The following is a 17,143-nucleotide window of genomic DNA, read 5'->3' as shown; positions in this document are numbered from 1 at the left end:
TGGGCTTCCTACATGTTCACCATGCTATTTCAGATCCTGAAATCACACCTTATACCCATTCATCACCTGGGGGCTCCCACCTATAGGCAGCAGAGAATGAGCATTGACTTTACCTCACACTGGACTTCTATGAGCATGTCCAGATATGGGAGAAGAAAAATCCATCCTGTGAATTCTATGTGTTCTGAGAGAACTGGAAGTGAATTTGTCACAAATACCAATATTCTGGTCAACATGGAGGAAGAAAGTGAGCTGACACAAGCCAGAGTAGAAGGACTAGCCCCTTATAGCAAGAAGCCAGCAGTCTACATCATCTGGCCCCAAGAGGTGATTCATCCTGCTTCTGGTTAGTACAAACCACTGGCGCACATGAGCAAGCTAGAGTGTGGAAGGGGGACTTCTGAGAGGCTCAGAGCACTAGTGATGTCTACAGGGTGTCTATGGACCTAGGGATCCAGCCCTGGTCACGTGAGGATGTGTGTACACATGCTACAGCTCTGGAGAAATGGGATTGAAGAAATCTGGTGAGGGGCCAGGATCTTTTTGCCATCTGCTGGGATTCAGATTAGGCTCATCTCCACCATAGAAACTGGAATAGACTCCAGGGCCCAAGGACCCAAACAGAAATCTAGTCAAACAGGCTGGTTTTTGTTAGGGAGAAGAGAACCTCTCATTCATGTGACTCTGACAGTTACACTGTCCCCAACTTAACAAAGAGAGGAAAGCAGTAGAGTAGCTTCCAGACCCTCGTCAAAGGTGGGATGGGTCTTCTAACCTGACAGACCTAGCACCATGGGGTCCAGGTGGAGACAGAGACCAATTTATTATCACTAAGAGCTGGTCAATCCAAGAGCAGGAGCAGTGAATAGGATGAGGTGATGAAAACAGGGGCGACAAGGAGGAAATGGTTTATTATATAAAAAAACACTGGACAACTCAGATGATCATCTTCAAATGACCCTGATTTGAAGTAGAAATATGTAGGCCTAACATAAAAGTGTACTCCAAAAGATTAAGAAAAATACTTCCATTCATTAGGTAAGAAGATCTGTGGAGTATTCACATATAATACATATATCTTTACTTGTGTCTATCCAGGCTAAATCAGGCAAACCTGTACAGTCATGCATCACTGAACCATGGGGATATATTCCAAGAAATGCATCATTATCTGATTTCATCATTGTGCAAACATCATAGAGTGTACTTACACCTAAATGGTATAGACTACTACACACCTAAGCTATATGGTATGGCCTGTTGCTCCCAGGCTACATACCTGTACAGCTTGTTGCTGTACTGAATACTGTAGGCAGTTGAAACACAATGGTAAGTGTTTATATCTAAACATATTAAGAGTACAATAAAAAGACAGTGTGAAATATAAAAACTGGTATAGCTATATAGAGTACTTACCATGAATAAAGCATGGAGGACTAGAAGGTGCTCTGGGTGAGTCAGTGAGTGAGTGGTGAGTGAGTGTGAAGGCCAAAGACATTACGGTACACTTCTGTAGACTTGATTAACACTGTACACTTAGGCCACAGTGAAGTTATTTAAAAGTTTTTTCTTTCTTCAATAATAATTGACCTTAATTTACTGTAATGTTTTTAGTTTATAAATTTATTTTTTTTTAATTTTCACTCTTTTGTAATAACACTCAGCTTAAAACACAAACATTGTACAGGTGTACAAAATATTTTTTCTTTGTATCTTCATTTTATAACTGTTTTCTATTTTTAAATATTTTTTTTTTACTTTTTAAATTTTTTTATTAAAAACTAAGACACAAGCACACACATTAGCCCAGGCATACACAGAGTCAGAATCATCCATGTCACTGTCTTCCATTTCCACATCTTGTCCCACTGGAAGGTCTTCAGGGACAATAACACACATGGAGCTGCCATCTCCTGTGATAACAATGCCTTCTTCTGGAATGCCTCCTGAAGGACCTGCCTGAGACCATTTTACAGTTAACTCTTTTTTCTAAGTAAAAAGAGTACACTCTAAAATAATGATTAAAAGTATAGTACAGTAAATACAAACCCATAGTGTACCCATTATCAAGTATTACATACTGTACATAATTTTGTGTTATTAGGCTGAGCATGGTGGCTCACGCCTATAATCCTAGCACTCTGCAAGGCCAAAGCTAGAGGATAGCTTGAGGTCAGAGGTTCGAGACCAGCCTGAACAAGAGCAAGACCCATCTCTATCAAAAATAGAAAAAATTAGCTGGGTGTGGTGGTGCGGGCCTGCAGTCCCAGCTACTTGGGAGAATCACTTGAGCCCAGGAGTTTGAGGTTGTAGTGAGCTCGGCTGACACCACAGCACTCTACCCTGAGAGACAGAGTCTCTGTCTCTACCAAAAAAAAAAAAAAAAAGAAAATGTATATGATTGGCAACATCACCACAAACACATGAATAATGTGTTCCACTACAACATTATAATGACTATGAAGTCACAAGGTAATAGGAAATTTTCAGCTCCATTATGATCTTATGTGACTACTATCAAAGATGCTGTTCCTCACTGACTAAAACGTCATTATGTGGTGCATGACTATATTTCTGTTTTGGCCTGCCTCTCCTTTCTACAGCCAACTCATATTCTTGCCATCTATACTTGTTAGAACTCCATGTATCAAGCACATTGCCAAACAGATGTCCAATCAGGAACAGAGAAGGGACAGTTGATGTATTACAACGTGACTCAGAGGAGTCCAGTCTTAGAGACCTGTGTTTCTCAAACTTTAACATGCGTACTAATCACCAGGTTATCTTGCTGAAATGTGAAATCTGGTTAAGTCTGGGATGAAGCCTGAGTTTCTACATTTTTCACAAGCACCCATACTTCTGCTGCTAGTCTTTGAGTGACATGCAGCAAAGGTACAGAAGATTGCCAGGGCAATTCCCAGACCTGATAAGGCTACTTTTTCTCTGTGCCAAATGCAGCACATGTCTTTTCATGCCCTTCTTCTGGCTCCTGGATACTCATCAGCCCTTGGCAGGGAGTGGGATTTATTCAGATGTGCCTGTTCTCTCTGAGCAGACCGTCAAGTCCTCTAGATACTTTTTCCCCTCACATTCCTCTAACAACTAACATTACCAGAATTTCCAATCCCTAAGTGTTTTGTTCTCATCTAGTTTTCATAGAGAAAATTGATCTGATGAGCAAATATACACCATTAATGGTAATTCAATCAGTATTATTTCAATCAAAAATATTTGTTAAATATTTGTATATTTGCTTTTTTCTTTAAGAAAGCATATCATATATCTAAAGGAATGAATATCTAATGGGGGCACTTCAATCGCTGTAGGCGCTAGATGAAGAAAAATCTTAAGACCCACGAAGTGCTACCTATTGTGTTGAAATATCCCAGTTAAAAGTGCACAAACTTCAGCTGGGGTCTAAAGAACTGTGGATTCTACTTGCCACACTGGGTTGTTGCCGACTTAGCAATACCTACTGTGGGCTGAACTGACTTCAAAACCAATGGTGGTAACCCAACAGACCTGTCCATGTTCTAGCTAAAATTGTTCAGGCAATGTATGTGAAATTAATCCTCTATGTTCAAAATTACATTTTGGTTTGTTTAACATCAGTTGAGTGCTTTCATAAGGAACACTATCTACATGATATAAACACTCAGCCAACAGAGGAGCATAGATGGGCAGGGTTGGGTACCTAAATTCTTAGTGTTGCTGCAGGGGTTAGGAGGTGTCCTAACTAATTATTAAATTTGTCTTCAAGCCTGTAAAAGTTTTTTTTTTTTTAAGTCTAATTTAAATAAGTTGGTCATGGCACTAAAGTTTTCTAAATAGTAACTGTTTTTTTCTGTCACATATGTGAAAATTCCCAAATATCCTACCAGCATTTCTCTAACTCTTCCCAAGCAAGTGATTCTTTGCAGCCTATGTAAGGGTTCATTGATTCCTGCAGATAAAAATGTATTGATCTTCTATATAAGCATCCAGAATCCATTTTAAAATGCTGCAGGATTTTGTTGCCTCTTTTGCCCAGTGGCGTGAAAATCTTGGAAGGTAATGGCAGCTGCCAGCAAGGCTTGATGTTTACTCACGTTTCTTCATTCCCCATATGCGTGTGCTTGCACGCCAAGCCTGGAGCATGTACTCCCATCATTAGTAACCTCTTACAGAATAGGCTTCCTCAAATTACTGCAAATTCTGAAGGAATAGGAATGAAGCAGATAAACTTGGTCAATCTTTCTTCAGGACCAGATGCTCCTGCAGTGTATATTTGGCAATTCTTTCATCCACCAATTATACCAGCTGGGATGAGGAAAACGGAATGCTTTGAATAAGAATACAACAATTGCAGGAAGATTTTTCATCAGCTCGGGCTGTTGATAAAACAATCAGCTTGAGGTTAGGAGTGACGCATATTGAAGTCCCTGCCTAAGACATCAAAGTTATTCATCAGAGGACCTGGAAGTAAATTGTAGTCTCCCAATTTGTTTTTCAAAAAAAAGCTAATGTCATTCAGACAATAGCACACATTCATGATCTGGCTGACTTAAACCTACCCAGCTCAATATGTCTATTAATCTTTCAAGGTATTTTCATCTAATCTAAAAGATATAGACATTTTTTATTTGAGTAATTAAGTCCCCTAATTACAGAAATTGGTTGGCAAAAGCTTATATTAATTTGCCAATTAAAGGAGTCAATACATGACCACCTGTGTCCCACATGACACATGATGGCCCTTATACAGACCCAATCTAGGCTTATTCCAGGCAAAACATATAATTTTCATGCAGGAAATAAGATTTAGACTGGGGTTTAATATGAGGAAAATGAGAAGAATAAAGATGATTTCTTATTGTGGTAGTTGCAAACCTGGATTCCAAAATCAGACATGAACTTCAATTGTGATGGCAAAACTGCCTTACTTGTGATGTGCTGTGTTCCTCACTTGCAATATGGAAATGGTCCCCGTGAGGTACACTGAGAGCTGCTAAGGGTATCACTTTCCTTTTCTGATGCCACCTGCTCAGCTCCACCCAATCCTCACTGGCCCTAAGGAAAAGAAAACAGAAACAAATGAAATACATGCAAAGGCTACATGGGAGGAAGGATGGTGAGAACTCTGGAGAAATTTCTAGAACTATTGCCATCCCATAGAAGTAAAGAATACAATTAAAGCCTTTCTTTCACCTGCCCTTTACCTACCAAACTAACCCACATTAATCACAGACTTTACACTGTAATTAAGTTTGCATTTCTCTTTCATGACTATCTCATAAGAAAGGGAGTGTCATGTTAGCGTATCTTCCACAAATCCAGAGGAAAATCCCACTAGGGGAAAAAACAAACCCCTCCAAATAGCTGTTTCTCCTATTTAGCCACACCTGTCCTGTAGCGCCATCTGCCCTCGTAGCTGAGCTGAGCAGAGTGGAGCTCTTGGGAGCCCCAGGCTGCAGCTTTCTGAAGCTGGATAGGACCAGGTGACTAGAGATCTACAGACTATCTCAGAAATGCTGCTTCTTTGGGGAGTCCAAAGTTTTCTATTGTTTTTTCTATGTGGGTGGAAAAATGAAAATGAGGGTGCCGAGAGGGAGCAGGAAGATAGTCTGAAGATTATCTTTCTCTTCTGAAAAGGGAACGATTTCTTTGGACATAGACTCCACTTGGGCAAAGTTGCTGTGTCAAAATCCTACACTGCAGATGACTTTAGTGACCTAGCCACATACTTACATACCTACGAAAGTGACAGATATCCATAATTTGGAATACCCAAAGGTATTTCTATCCTTTGGAAGGATTTAGAGTGCAAGAAAAAGAGATTGAGTTATCTTTTAGCTAGATCAAGCCTGGTTTCATTCTAAGCATTTCAAATTCAGAGCAACTGGAACCTTCCTCGACATACTGGCAATATGAGGCTTAGAGAAGCAGGTGCTTTGATAGCCTGGTCCAGGGTGGCAGCACACAGGACCGCTGAGCCCTTGAGGACGTTTCTTCTATCTCCAGATCCCTTCTAGCAAGGTGTTTGTGAGACTGGTTGCTCAGGCACTGGGTGACGCTCGCTACTCCCCTCCCGCCTCACTGCTAACAAAACTCCTGGGATCCAATTAGAATGCACTTGCTCCTCTAGCAGAAGTTCAGCCCTGCGTCTTATAGAAGGTACTCATACTACTCACCAGAGACCCTGGGATCAAAGTTCTGCTCAGTGCCTGCTCGTATTCACTGGAGCTTTTGCATTACTGAATCCGTAAAGAACACAAACCTTGCCTTTTCAAGTATTCGTGATGGCGGACATAAGCTGCCTCGACTTGTTTACCAAAATATCTTTGAAATGAGAGTAATTTGATTAACTGAGGAGGTGACATTTTCTTTTTAGCCCTCTCCTTCGAGTGGATTGTGTGAAAATGTCTAAACAAATAAAAATGTTCCAAACATTACAAAATGGTGACCTTTAGAAACAACCCATTGATATTGTTCAGTTAGGGGAAAACATTTAGAAAAGTGAAAGAGCCACCCAATTCAACAAGCTTTTTACAAACTATATACTGGGGAAACTCAATCCAGCTTTGCTTACAGAACTGAAACAGGGTAGTGGTTAGGAAGTTAAAATATGGTTATGTTTTCAGTGTGGGAATCCCAGCTTGATGGCTCACAACAAGGCACAGGTACTCTGTTTACATTTTGATGCTAAGTCTGTCCTGGACAGCTGTATCTGCCAGGTCTGGAAAATGCAGGCGTGAGAAAAGAGAAACAGTCACAAATCTTCTTACTTTTTCTGAATCTCCTTTATGCGATAAACCTGTTAAGTGTCACTTTCTTCAAGAAGTTTTCTTTCAGAAAGGGGAATTGTGAAGGAAACAAGTTCTGATTAGGATAGTTGATTTTTCTTCTCCTAAAGCCCCACTCTATCCCAGACCAGGAATCTGATGAGGTCACAATCAGAGGAGAAGAGACTAAAATATGCCTGTTGTGAGACCGACTCCATCTTAGGTACAGCCTTGTTACTTGTGGAACAGAAAAAACTAGAAGAGGAGATAAGATTACTGTTTATACTTTCACCTCTGGGTAGTCTTGAACCCTCCCCCAGGAGAGACCTATGCAGATCCTGTCAATTCTCGCCTCTCTATTATTAAAAGAGTGTGTGTATGGACCTAATATCTTTAAAGTATTATAATATCTTTATCCAAAATAAATTATCTTTTTAAATAACTAAACTTTTATCCCAAGTAACAAAGTGATCTTTAACATGGTGACAGATCTTGCTGCAATGGATGATACATCTTGAGGAACAGACAGTAATGAGCAGAATTTAGCCCTTTTTAAATGATTGGGGATTATATGCTCAGCTCAGATGAAAGCTGATCAGAATTCCAGGGAGTGTCTCTGAATTGATGGCAAGAATAAGGGGATGCCAATTTGTAGGATTTGGGAGCAAGACCCTTCTGGAGTCTGTATTGAGTATGAGAACTCCTCTGCTCCCAGGCTCTGACTTGTGAGATGAATGCTGTAGCTGCTGGCTTAGTTGACTACAGGGTATCCCTGTAGTCCAGTTACTGTTAGACTCAAACACTGCATCCGTGTGCATTCCATGTGTGTTTGTGGTGTGTCACACAGAGGCCACCAGACTGAGCCTTCTTCCTTGATTGCTTCTCTGATAGTAGTACTTGAATTAACTTGTATAAGACGGATTCTGCTTAGTACCGGAGATGTTTATCTCCCCCAAAGACAAAGTGTGTTTGTGATCTCACCAATGAGAACCAGCCCCTGGTTGCAAAAATTACTCCCAATTCTTTCTTTCAAAGAAGAAAGAATAAGATACTTTTACTAAATAGGGCCTTTACATTTCTCCAAACAGTGCTGCTATTCTTTTTGCTGTTATTCACTAATAAATAAATATGAAAACAAAACATTGCTAATACACAAAACATTGCTAAGCAGGAAATAAACAATAAAGACTGATATATGTGTATATACATGTTATATAAATAACATATTAATGATAAAAATGGAAGGGAAACACTGTATGTCAAAGCTGCCCATTTTCACAGTCATAGAACTTCTTCCTTAACTATTAGTTGATTTTTTCACATAAAGTTCCAATTTTCAATCCTGTAACTTAAATAGTGAAAATTGCAAATTATAAAGCAAGTAGATTTTCAGGGTCTTTTGTGTATTTTTAAAATCCAAATAATCTGTTGAATAAATCATAGGAATTTCAACAAACATTCATAAATATATTTTCCCTTTTCTTATGTGTAGAATGCATGCTGCCTTAGTCTGTCTGGGCTGCCATAACAAAACGCTATACACTGGGTGGCTTAAACACCAGAAATTTATTGTCTCACACTTCTGGAGACTGGAAGTCTGAGATATCAGGGTGTCAGCATGGTTGGGTTCTGGGGAGGACCCTTTTCCTGGTGCAGATGGTCATCTCATGGTGTCCTCTCATAGTGGAGAAGTCAGAGTGAGCTCTTTGGTAGGTATATCTTCTTATAAGAACTCTAATCCCGTCTTGAAGGCCCCACACTCATGGCATCATCTAACCCTAAATACCCTCCAAAGGTTCTATTTCCAAATACCATCACATTGGAGATTAGGTAGGGCTTCAACATGTGAGTTTTGGGGTTTGGGGGGGACAAAAACATTTGGTCTGTTAATACATGCCTAACACATTTGTGAATTACACAAAGCCCCAAAGGGATAACGTGCCCTGTAATTTCAGGTCCGATATGAGCTCTGTATATCATGTGGGAGAATGAGAGGCAGAACTGTATCCAGATGAAAGAAATTAACTGGGCAATGTTCTAGAAAGTAAATCATAGGAGGAATTGAACTGAAGGAACCAGAGCTCTTCCCCATTAAGAAAGAAGTTGTCAGTGGGGGCACAACCGACAGATACTGTTTGTGGATACTTGGAAACTTGCATTTGGAAGAATGACTTGACTTCTTTGTGGTTCCAGCATGTGCAATAAGTGGAAGTTAGAAAGAGGATGGTTTTGAAAAAAATATATGTAAGGTAGAACTTCCCAGTAAAGAGAGCTGCCTCAAAATTGTAAATTACTAAGCTTTTTAGCACTGAACTCATTCAGGCAGGCAACCCTCTCAGGGATGTTCTAGTGGAAATGTTTGAATTAGAACCTGAAACCAGATTTCTCCACAGTCCATTCTGACTCTAAAATGTTATGTTTTAAGAGTTCAATCTCTAGTGATGATATAAAGACCAAAGTAATCCACAGTATTATTTTTATGTTAAATGAAGCACAGGAAAGGAGATCCAAAATATCTTCTTCTTCTTTAGGGATACATTTAAGATGAAGCATTCAAAGGAAATGTAAGTGTCTTGATCAAGTGGGTAAAAAGAAATATAAACCTAAGAATCAGTTGATAATTAGGAAAATCTCACCTCAGGGGAATCATGAGATGAGAGAAGAGATTTATGGTCACTGTTGCTTTGTTTGTTTATTTTGTTTAGAAGCCTACCTTTTGTTTATTGCATGGCTTGTATCTCTTCTATGGAAAAGACAGACTGACGGATATTTATGACCTAATAAATAGTTATTAAGCTTCTTGCAAGAAAAATTAATCTCAGTCAATCTAAAATAAGATTGATCTGTCTTGTCAGTTATCTGCTATGACTAAGGAAATGTATCCTTTGTATAATCTTGCCTACTCTTATGTAATCAGAGTTTCTGGAATATAGCCCACTGTCTCATTGTTTATGTTGGAAATATATAAAAATTTGCTTTCTTCTAACCAAGTTGCATTTCAGATTAATTTGCTTTCTCTTCCTGAAATCATGTCCCATGTAATTAAGCTAACTGAAAATCCAAGCAACCTAAAGGATAGCAATTAGAAGAACTTGGTAAAACACTTGTGGATCCAACAATTGACTAAACTTACTAGAATATGATGATAATAGGCAGGACAGTATCTATTTTATCCATCACTTCACTCCTTGCTCTTTATGGTGTCTGCTATCAGGATATCCTCAATAAAAACTTATTAATGAAACTAATTAATTAACTTATTAAAACAATTAAAAATTGTTTTCAGAGAGCTATTGATTCAATTGACGAAATATATGAAAACGTATCAGTCAAATTCATACTAGAGAGCTGGTTTAACTACAATGCTTTATGTTGACTTTTCAGGAGCTAACTCCCTACATGGTACATCATCCAGGGTCTCTGATTTCTTTCTATTTTCTTTCTCCTATTTGCTGTTCTGTTCTTGCATACGCAACAGATGTTTAAGAAGATACAAAACTCAAATTAAATTTGAATATTTGTTTTGCCTCAGATTTAGTAATAGATCCTATTAATAGAAAGTTTGCTTTAGTGAAACTCTTCTTGTTCCAGAACAAAGATTGTCTAAAACAAATGTGTGGATAATATGGATTACATATGGAGTGCATTGTTACAAATTATGATAACAGTATGAAAAAAAAGTAACAAAAAATGTATATTTGGGTGCCTTGGGGTGAGAGAATGGAATACACAGTTTTATTATATGAAGGTAGATGATTCAATCAGAAAAGACATCGAACTGGGAATTAGGATCCCTGAATTTTCATCAGGGTCATTGGCGTCATTTAGCATCTTGAACCCTGGTTAACTCATTGATAAAATGCAGGCTGGGACTTTGTCACAGAAGGTAAGTCAAAAGCAATGGTTCTCAGAATGTTTTCCTTCAGAGTCACTGGAGAATTTATTAGAAATACAAATTCTCTGGCCCAACACTGGGCCTATTCAATCAGAAATTCTGGGATCTGGACCCAGCAATCTGTTTTGACAATCCTCCAGACAATTCTGGTGAACACTCAATTTTGAGAACCATGAGCTTTGAGTTTTCTTGGAAACCAATGGTGAGGGTTTTCAAGGTCCCTTTCCCCCTCTACTCCAAATAGCTCTTGAGACAGGGCCTCCTACAACCTGGGCAGTGGCATCTGCTAACCAAGGTTGAGGTTAGACATGAAGAAATACGAGTTGTTCTTTCAAGAAATCTATTTTACAATATGGTGACTAGAGTTAATAACAATGTATTATATGCTTAAAATTCCTAAAAGAATAGATTTAATGCGTTTTCACCACAAATCAATGATCAAAGGTGAGGTAATGCATATGTTAATTAGCTTGATTTAGCTATTCTACAATGCATACATACTTCAAAACATCATGTTGTACACCATACATATATACGGTTTTGTTTTTCAATTAAAGTGCATTTTTTAAAAAAGAAAGAAAGAACAAAGTAGATTGTTCTTTCATTCTTCCTTGTTCCTACTCCCTATTCTCTCCCTGCATTCACAGACACCAATGACAGCAAATCGTCATCTGGTGGCTATTCTTGCTTGCTAACACCTGAAAATCCTTCAGCTAAGAGAAAACCTTTGGATCCACAATTAGGTTAACATTGTTGTGTATTAACATATTAATAATATAGCAGTAAGATAATGAGTTAATATTTTATGTGAATGCTTTTTTAGTCATGCATGATGAATTGATTTGTAAGTGTGGTGACAGAGAGGACAATGCCAGCTGAAGGTAGAAAGAGAGGGGCCCCAACGATGAAGGTGAACAGGGAGCTGTAGGGAGAAAAAAGAGGCCATGAACTTTCAAGACTTTGCAACTATGCCTTGAGTTACCTTTGACAAGTATGTTCATTGAGAAGACATTCATGAAGATAGATTTTTTTTCCTGTAGTTACAAAATCAAACTGTTCTGTTTCATGTGATTCATGAAGATTTTGGATTTGGTTTGGTTTTATTGTTGTTGTTATTTAATCACAGAAGAGCTTCCTTGCCAAAGAATGTGTTAATCAAGTTTCATTATGTCCATAGTTTATTCCTTTTCCTCACTATGATAAATCAAAGCAAAGGTTGAAGGTGGCTGCCTCTCCATTCCTTCCCACAAACATTTTTCTAGAAATTTTAACCATAACAGTCTCTTAGAACCATTCCTAACTACTCTGTTTGAGGTAACAATTCTGATTCATTTTAGGTTTCAATATGAATCATTGATTTGCATTTCATACTATTTTTAGTTTATAATCTCTTAAAGTTCAAATCAAGCCTGTGTTGCATGATACCTAACACAGAGTCATGGGCAATAAATATTTAATAACATTTTTGATGATACTTCAAATTTTCTCTGTTCAAGCTTTGAAATATTAGAATCAATCTTTTTTACTTAATTGTTCCCTGTAGCTAGAGTTTGTGGATGATTTGTAATCACGATAAATGATAGCAAATAAAGGAAAATATGAGTCAAAATTTGTGCTACATATCTATTTATGTTCATCTACAGATAGTAAAATATCATTTTCCAGTGTTTAGTCCACAGAAAGAACAAACTTAAGAAACTTCAAAATATTGTTACGCGAGTGGGAGTAGTAATTTCTATGAAGTATGAAACTACAACTTATAAAGTGCTTTCTAAGTACACAATCCCCTGTGACCCTCTCAACAGCCCTGTGAAGTAAGCATAGGGTTATTACCTCTCATTTACTTGGCTGGAGAAAAGGATTTGGGAAAATTCAATGACTTGCCCAATGTCACACAGTGAGTTGTGAAATCAGTTATTGGTCCAAATGCTCCTGTCACCATGTTCAGTTACCTCTTCTATCCTCATCATGAGCTCAGTTCCCCTCACTCTGGAGCCTGCCCAGTCCCTGCAATGCTGGGCCAGCTATCATTTCAGTAGGTGGCATAAAAGGAAGGAAGACAATTCTTTGATAGGTGGACTCCATTGGAGAGAGGCAGAGGCTATCCTGTTTCTGACTCTAGAGGTAGCCATCAAAGTCTAGTCTTAGCCAACATCTCAGCATTCCACAAGAGAGCTGAAAGTATCAACTAGGTCATTTTTTAGAGGAGTATATCTTCTTGTTCCTACGTTCAGTGGTTTTCATGCCTGGCTAACCCTTAGAATGACCTGGGGAGATTTTGTAAAACTCAGATGTTCCAGCCTCACCCTGCAATGAACCTAGTGTGAGGCTCAAGCATTGATATTTTTGAAAGCCCCCCAGGTAGCCCTAATGTGCAGCCAGGGTTGAACTCCACTGATACAGCTGGCATGGAAGCAAGACTGTTATAAGCTGGCACAGAAGGAATCTTTTTTCATCTTCAAACTAGGTAAAAAGAGCATGTCTGTTGACAGCCCTAAGCATTTCTATGTGGAGGCCTTGTATAATTTCAAAGCAAGCCAGAAAGTTGTGTCTACCAGGGAATTCCTGTGGGATATTATTAAAGGGTTTATGGTTAACTGATGGGCTGAATTAATGGTGAGCATTAAGGCAGATTGAACCTCAAAATTTGGGCATATTAACAAAGTGACCAATGTGGAGGTACAAATTTCAAGTTTAGCTTTGAGTTTCCTATCTTTCACAAGACAAGTACTGGTGGTAATAAAAAAGATGCTTTCTTTCCTTTACCGGTCAAGTGTGCATGGAGCAGCCCTTGTAAAAACTTGGGTCTATCCAGAGAGACATAGGAGCAGAGGTATAATTAACTTGAGTAAGCAAAGTAATAAACAGGAGCCTGAAAAACAACTTCTAGAAACCTAAGAGGGACCCCGGCTCTGTCCTTAAACTACCCCTTGCTTTAATAATCTCCTGCATAAGGAAACTTATAGAAATTACATCCATAACTAAAGTTGCCTCTCCTTGTGTGCGTCTGTGCGTGTGTTCGTGTAGAGTGGGGAGGAAGAGTGGAAAGGAGAGGACATTGGCCTAATTACTGCTGAGATTCTGTCCTGTGAGTTCCATTGAGGAAATGCTTAAGAATAAGCACACTTGTTAAAGTAGATGAGTTATTTTATACCTCATATAAAAATGAAGCGATGAATGTATCATTTGAAGTTACATTATTAGAGAGAAAAAGGATGGTGTTCCTTCATAGGGTTGAATTATACAAATTTTATCTGAAGTTTCTGTTTCACCAAAGATACATTTAGCCCTATCCTACCTGGGGTAAGGAAATATCTAATTATTAATTAATCTTTTGCAGCTAAGCACATGTATAAATGGATTCATAATTAGAAAGCCATTAAGCCAACTGAAATGTCTCCACAAATTATAAAAGTCATGGATACAAATAAGCCCACAATACGCCCACAAAGCCAATTGGAAGAGACTTTTTAAACTCAAGAACTTGACTTTATTATTATATATTAGAAGGGTAAAGAATCCAATTTATTCAATTTTAATCAATAAGCACTTATTGAGGGTCTAGCATGGATTTGGCATTGTTGAGAATAAAAAGTAATATAGTATTTCCTCATAATAACTATAAAACATATTAAATGATTAGAGAATGCTAAGAATGATTATATAAGACAGCATATACTAAAGTTCTCATTTGAACACATATTACTATAAAAAATGTGGAATAGAAACAGTGAGTACTATGAGCAGTTAGAAGGATATAAAACAAAATTAGCCATAGCCATAGGGCTCAGTTTCAATCTTTCCTCATCCTATCAAATCTTCCTAGAACAGCACTTTCATCAATGATAAGTATTGGCTTCCCCACAGGTGAAGATTATTCAGAATTAGACCCATCCACCCTGATTTATCATGTCCCCTCCCCACTCTGTATCCTGTAGTCAGTTGGGGACAAGTCCTTTACACTGTGCTGTAACCCTTTTGCCCTGGCCTTTGAGCATGAGAGTTCTTCAAGCCTCCAGGACATCTGGCAACCCTGTCTATGTCCCAAACCTTAACCCTCCCCCAACCTCCAACCCTCCACACACACATACCAGACCTATACTCAATCCCCACTGGTCCATCAAAGTCCAACCAAAAACATGAAACTTCTCTGACAAATCCAGGAAAAGGAAGCACAGTGTGGATCAATAGGAATGTGTCTGAATCCACTATCTTGAAAACATTAAAGATCCTAAAAATATCTAGTTTTTAAAAGATTTGCTTCTGAAAGAGATCCAAAAAGTATTTTTTTTTATCAAAACGAATCTCTAACTCTTGCTTCAAGATACTGATTAGGAGCTAGCGCAGGGGAGACAGAAGAAAAGGAAAGTCAGTGTGTGCAAATGGAAATTCAGGCATTTCTGGGGAGAATAGAAAATTATTCCCTACTGTTAGGTGAAGTTCTTAAAGGTGACCAACATACTGATTATCTCTTCTATGTGCAAAACAAGTTACCTCTGTCCCACTTAGCTGATTAGTCTGAGATTAGCAGCCCAGGGACACTAGTTCAAAACCTTGGCCATATCCATTAACTGTAAAGGCTTTTCATTATAAGGCAATTTGAGTAAGTTACAAATAGTCTAACTTTGTCAGGGGAATAATTAGGAAGACATTAAAATAAAAATTAGTGAAAAGGGAATTAAAATAAACCTAGAAATTTGTTTTCTTTAAGAACCTGTTATGTAGGAATTGTTTTATAATTTGTTAATTAACACCATAAGTTTCTCAGTTTTCTTTAAATAAAAGGATACACACGCATGCACAGAGAGATTTTTTTTAAGGTTTCTCCAGCTTAAATCAAATTCCTTGTAAAGTTTAACATTGACTGAAATGAAACCTCTACTTGATGGTGATAAATGCTCAGATACAGGAATCTTATCAAGAGAACACTGATTTCTTAGTGTCAAATGGGCAAACCTAAATAAACATATTTAGAAAAATAGCATAGAATTTTCTAATTTCAAAATCATGACTTTATATCTTAGCCTAATTATTGGCCTGTTTATAAACAAAACTGTCATTCAAACTGTTTTTTCTAGATTTCTAGGTTTACGCAAATAAATCAAGGATACTTGCTCTTATATAGATCATACTTATTTTGAGCAAAAAATTAACACCACTCAGAAACCAACTGATTTACCAAATGAATCAGCAACCAACTATTTTATATGATATATTTAGATTCCCTTTAACTTACATATTATATAGACTCCCTGGCACTAAGAAGGAAAGCAATATATTTATTTTCTATTATTACAAAAGGCAGCAAAATGACAGAGAGAAAAGTGCAGATTTTTATCAATCTAGGACAAGGAGGAGCATTTGTCAGTGTCTTCTCTGATTAACCCATTTAAACAATCTAGCTTTGTTACAGAGAGGAGACGTGTCCTCTCCTCTTTTTAACTCATTCTCTGTCCCATTGTCAAATGCTAAACAGCAGAAATATGGGCGGTAGATCCAAAATGTCGTCTTTTATCTTGGCCTGGTTGTTTTGATCTGATACTGAGAAGAAAAATCCATTTAGTTACCCTACTTCTTTTTCAGAGTACACAGCACTTGTGTGAGTAAATGTGAAGGATCCAGGGCAGATTACAATAAATACAATGTACTGTTTGGTGTCTTCTTCTGAGAAGTAACAATCCCCACTTAGAGCACTGGGATGCTGTAAAGATTAGTGGCATTAAATTTGATTACAATCCATTGTAAGTATGCTACCACAATAGCTAAGTCTGATAAGAAATACTGAGGCCATCACCCACTCCTCTGAGCTAGCCTTGAATAGCCCACTCCAGATGGAAGCTGGAAGCCATCATTCACTTTCAACCTCTGACTTTATGTTTGGTTTTTGTTCTGTTTTGTTTTTCACTGACCATGTGATAATTTTAAGAAGCAAAGAGCCACAGGAAGCAGTTCTTATAGCAAAAAGAACATGCATACATTTATTCTCTTTTTGAAATTCCATTACTAGGACTCTATCCTAAGAAAATAATCTAAAATACAGAAAAAAAAAAAACCTTTCTGTACAGAGATGTTTCTGCAGCATTATTTATAAGAACTAAAAATGTAATAATGATCCGTATGCCTAAGAATAGAGAAGAGATCAATTTAATTATCATAAAGGCATATGTTGAAACATAATTCAGCCATTAAACACTGTATTTTCAAAAAGTCTTAATGGAAAGAAGAACTGTTTTTCTTACAATAACAAATGAAAAAAGAACACAAGATGGTATAAATGATACAATATCAACTGTGTAATATATGTGTAAGGATAAGAGCAGAAAGATAATAGGGAATATAACAATTGTCAGTTGGTGGGGAGTTATACATCATTATTTTCTTCTTAATGCTGTCTTTTTATTCCTCACTTACTACGAGGAGCATTTATTACGTATACAAAACAAGCACACATACCAGAAATGGAGCCAGAGAACTTATTTTCCAAGCC

At 37.7% G+C, this 17,143-nt stretch overlaps 1 protein-coding gene across 2 annotated transcripts in view; it reads left to right on the top strand.

Moving 5' to 3' along the window:
* The window catches only part of PDE7B (phosphodiesterase 7B), a 310,933-nt gene that overhangs the window by 120,415 nt on the left and 173,375 nt on the right, over window positions 1-17,143 (top strand). The window lies entirely within an intron of this gene.

The sequence above is a fragment of the Microcebus murinus genome, chromosome 5 (assembly GCF_040939455.1).
Source record: "Microcebus murinus isolate Inina chromosome 5, M.murinus_Inina_mat1.0, whole genome shotgun sequence".
Lineage (NCBI taxonomy): Eukaryota > Metazoa > Chordata > Mammalia > Primates > Cheirogaleidae > Microcebus > Microcebus murinus.
Note: the sequence above shows the minus strand (reverse complement) of the source record. Positions and strands in the feature narration are given on the sequence as shown.